Source organism: Furipterus horrens, unplaced genomic scaffold (assembly GCF_987537825.1).
Source record: "Furipterus horrens unplaced genomic scaffold, mFurHor1.1.pri manual_scaffold_8, whole genome shotgun sequence".
Taxonomy (NCBI): domain Eukaryota; kingdom Metazoa; phylum Chordata; class Mammalia; order Chiroptera; family Furipteridae; genus Furipterus; species Furipterus horrens.
The window spans coordinates 64,869,227-64,874,230 of record NW_028327178.1 but is presented as its reverse complement, the minus strand read 5'-3'; the positions used below and the strand labels follow the sequence as shown (position 1 = coordinate 64,874,230).

The window sequence follows — 5,004 nt, the reverse complement described above, 5'->3', positions numbered from 1 at the left end:
AGCTCTCTTTCTGTTGACATCAGCCATGATGCGTGGGGATAGAAGCAGTGCTTGTGTTGCAGCCCTGAGGTGAAACCTGAGAAGAGGTCCACCTAAGATGGAGACAACCTGACTTTTTGGCCCACACGTTGTCTGGCCTTCCCAATTCCAGAATTTCTTATGAGTAGACAGTGAATGTCTTTTAAGCCATGAGAGCTGATTGGGGTTACTTGTATGTAAACTGCACAAGGAAACACATTTTTGTCTGAGTGGCTATGTCTTTTCACTTTAGGATTCAGCCTAGCACTTGATAGTTCTGACTATGACCCACCCATATGAGCCTGCTATGCTCTCAAACATGCTATGCTGGTATCTCGGTCTGGGGAACTTGAACCCTGCTCAGAGTCTAGTCTGCAATTATCCTGGTCCCCAAACATCCTAATTGCACACTGTTGCCTGCCTCTGAGCCCCACAAATCTTGCTCAAAACCTCTGAAATACCCACTCTGAGCTGAGCTGTGTAGATGTCATATAGCTGAGCCAAAACCTGTTCAACCTCAAATTGCTCCTAGCCCCTCGCACAGAGTTGTGTGAGTAAATGGACACCCCACGGTGTGGTGAGGGGGATCTACTCCCAACAGATATCTAAATCCAAGCTTTCTCACTAGGTATCCTCACTACATATTCTCCCAGATGTTTTTGCTAAAGAAGCCTAGTCCAGTAAAGTTCTTAATTTTAGATAAGACACAAGATGGTGGAGGGGTAGTAGAAGCTACACTAACCTCCTCCAAGGACCATCTGTAATTACAACTTAATTATGGAGAAATCATCTGAAATAACCAACTGAACACTAGCTGCAGAGAAGCCTTATAACCATGGATAGACAGAAAAGACCACTTCATCACAGCATGACTGGTAGGAAGTGCAGAGATGTGAGAGAGCTGGCTGGGCTCCCACAGCTGGCAGCTAAAGGGATGGAGAAACATCTCGGCAGCTGGGGGTTCCCCCTGAGAAGGGTGGGTTTTAAACCCCAGCCTATAGTAACAGAGTGGAAAGTAAAAAAGCATCCAGCTGTGAAAAGTGAAAATCTGTGGGGTCTTTTGCTGACCTGAGAGAAACTTCTGGAGAAAAAGAGCTCTCAAAGAGACCACAATGAAAATACTTTGGCACCATTTACACTAGGGTCCAGCAGAGGGAGGGCAGAGTGGGCTAGAGATGCTTAAGGAGAGTTTGGGGCACTGGTTTTGAGGAGAGAACTGGGGGAGCAGCTGACCAGGTCCCAGTGTTGACACATTACCCATACTGCAGGCAGACCACTCCCCACCAAGTGGTGTCAGCCTAAGGGGAAGCAATAGCCCCCCACACAGGAATTAATCAGCCCCATCCTTGGTCCTTAAGCCTGACAGCTGATCACATATTGAACAGATTAAAAAATAAAGGAGACAGACAAAGCCAGTAGATCTTTGGTAGTCTCAAACAGGCTCTCTAGGTCCAGACTATAATACAATCTGAGGTCACTAGGGGCAGATCCAGGAAGTAAAGAAAGTGCACCTCTATAACAGTATACAATAAGTGGTGTGAGGATTGATTCTCAGTCTGTTAGCTGGAGAGAAGGACACACCAAAAAATAAATAAATAAAAAATAAAAAACAACCAAAACCCAAGTACAAGCAGACAGCCCAAGTAAATGGCACAAAGGGCATCCCAAGACCATCAAGTTTGGGAGATCAAGGAGACTGAACCACTGAATCCCACAGGTACTCTACCACAGAAGGTCACAACACAAAGACAGGAAGTAAAAGCAAAAAACCTAAGAAGCAGAAACAAACAAGGAGAGTCACAAAAATGGAAAGACAAAGAAGTAACCCCTCATCAAAAGGAAAGGAGGAATCCCTAAAAAGAGTGTTAAATGAAATAGAGGAGGGCAAACTATCAGACATTGAATTCAAAATAATGATTATAAGGAACCTCAATGAGCTCAGTGAGCTAAAAGAAAACTACAAAGAACTCCAGGGGATCTAAAAAGAACACAAAGGAGGCTATAAGCAACTTACTGAGAATGACACCAGCATTAAGAAGAAAATAGGAACTATCAATAAGAGCAAGGAGAAAATGAAGAACACAATTTCTGAATTGAAGAATACAGTAGAATGAATCAAAAGCAGGATAGACGAAGCAGAAAATCAAACCAGTGAGTTGGAAGACAACATAGAAAAAGATTGCCAGACAGTGCAAAAAAATGAAAAAAGACTGAAATAGAATAAAGAGGGTTTTAAAAGAGCTGCAGGACAACATGAAACATATTATCCATATCATAAATATACCAGAAGGAGAAGAAGGGGGGCAAAGGATAAAAATCCTGTTTGAAAAACTAATGACAGAAAACTTCCTGAACATGACAAGAGAAAAAGTCACACAGGTCCAGGAAACACAGAGGGTCCCAATGAAGATGAACCAAAAGAGGCTCACCCCAAGACATATCATAATTAAAATGGCAAAAATCAAAGACAAAGGAAGTATCATAAAAGCAGCAAGAGAGAAACAGCAAATCACATAAAAGGGAGTTCTGATAAGGCTATCAGCAGATTTCACAACAGAAACACTACAAGCCAGAAGGGAATAGGATAAAATATTCCAAACAATGAAAAACAAAGGCCTACAACCAAGAATACTCTACCCAGAAAGGATCTCATTCAAGTGGAAGGTGAAATAAGAAGTTTCCCAGACAAAAGAAGGCTAAAAGAATACATTTCCACCAAACCAGCATTGCAAGAGATGCTAAAGAGTCTGCTTTAAGAAGATGAATAGGTAGTTCACATGCAGGCAGCAGCGGATCCTCTTTCTACATTTACCATGGCTCAACTCAGAACTCTGAACCTCAATAATGAGGTTGTGAAGATGAGAAAAGAAGTGAAGAAAATCCGAGTTTTGGTTATCTGAAAACTTGTCAGGAGTGTTGGAAGACTAAAGTCAAAAAAGGGTACTGAAGATGCACTGTTAAAATACCAAAAATGGACACAACGATTAGTTGAAGAAATTTTTGCCATGAAGGAATTGAAACCTGATATAGTAACAAAATCTGCTCTTGGTGATTATATCAATTTTGAAAGAATCTGCAAAAAGCCTGATTCTACTGCAACTGAAAGAGCAACTGCCCAATTAGCAACACACCCTCTTCTGAAGAAAAAAATAGATGTGCTAAAAGCTGCTGTCAAAGCCTTTAAAGATGCAAGACAAAATGATACTGAAGTTCAGTCATCAAAGAATGCTTCAGAAGAAAATTATTCCAAGGATACTTCACATTCAAATGATGATGCCATTAACTTAGAGCATGAGGGAACTACTATCACTGAGCAAAAAGACAAAGAAGCCAAAATGTTGGCAAAGGAACCAATAAATAGTTCAAAAGAAAAAATATCCAAGATGAAACATGGACCCCAAACAGTGAAAAAGCCTCCCTCAAAACCTGAAAAGGATTCTGTCGTTCCCTCTGAAACCCAGAAGATACCTGCTAACCCAAAAATGAAACTTTTATGTTAAAACAAAGAAAAGAAAGAGTCCAGTAGCTCACTTGGTGGTAACAGTGTTGGAGAAGAATTGCATGAAGAAGAGAAGGAGTATTTTGATGATAGCATGGAAGAACGGTTTTACAAACAGTCTTCCATGTCTGAGGATAGTGATAGCGGTGATGACTTCTTCATTGGAATAGTCAGACGGACATGAAAGAAGGAAAGTAGTTGCCATTCTTCAGTTTTTGACCAAACCACCCCCCCAAAAGGTGTTCCCTGAAGAAAATATACTTGAAACCCATCAGGGTATAAGAAATGATAAAAACAAGCCAAGTATAGAAGCAAGGAAGTTTGAATTAGTGTTTTTCCATTTTTTATCTGGATCTAAAAGCTCTAGGAGAAATTATAGAGAAAAGGCTCTGAAAAGCAACACCCCAGGTTTTCAGCAAAACTAACCTCAGCTCAAGACTCAGTTTAGTAAACATGCACAAAGAGGATGCAAAAATACAGAACAGCAGACACAGCTGCCTCCTCATTCTTCATGGGAAGCAAGCAGGAGGCAAAAGGAACAGCAATTTAAATTGCTATGTTTCAGCGGGGAAAACGTACATTTGATGATTGACTAGTACCTCTTTCTGTAAACTTTTCCATCTAAATTTTTTCTTCTTTTTGTGCTTTTAAAGTTAATTATTTAAACTCATATTTGAATAAGTCTCTTTGGAGGGGGTGTAGAAATAAGTTTGTTGTTCTCTTCTCTTTTTTAAGTGTGTTCAAGTTACGTTTACATAAACCTTCCACAAATCAACTGCATAAATTGGCTTTTAAAAATTTGCCCTGATAGTTCCCTTTATAAAAGAATGTTGAGTTTATAACTCAGATTTTCTCATTTGTGCTTACCATGAAGTATACTAAGTCGATTAGGTCTGTGTTTCTTTGCCTTGAAAGTAAATATTGAGATATATTTAAAATAATAATGAAAAAATATGAGGAAATTATAGTTATTTAAAATATAAATCACCTTTGCTAAAAGTTATTCTTGTTAGAAAAACTAAGGTTAAGATAATAATGTTTATTATGGGCATACAGATAAATTATACAAATAAGTATTAATTTTATTATTGTTTAAAAAAAGAAGAAGATGAATAAACAAAGAGTGACAGAGAGGAACAAAGGGGCAAAATCATAATGAATAACAATAATAAACCTATCAATAATAACCTTGAATGTAAATGGATTAAATGCACTAATAAAAAAATATAGGTTACCTGAATGGATAAGAAAGCATGACTCACATATATGCTATCCACAAGAAACCCACCTCAAAATAAAAAATCTACACAGATTGGAAATGAAGGGATGGAAAAAATATTTCAAGCAAATGGAACTAAAAAGAGAGCTGGAGTAGCAATACTTATATCAGGCAAACCAGATTTCTCAGCAAAGGCTATAACAAGAGACGTAGTAGAACATTTTATAATACTTAAGAGAACAATCCATTAAGAAGGTATAATTGTGGT

The 5,004-nt window shown here is 38.6% G+C and overlaps 1 pseudogene; it reads left to right on the top strand.

The window, feature by feature from the left end:
• The first annotated feature begins 2,807 nt into the window (after positions 1-2,807).
• Positions 2,808-4,113, top strand: LOC150003072 (serum response factor-binding protein 1 pseudogene; annotated as a pseudogene).
• The last annotated feature ends 891 nt before the right edge of the window (positions 4,114-5,004 follow it).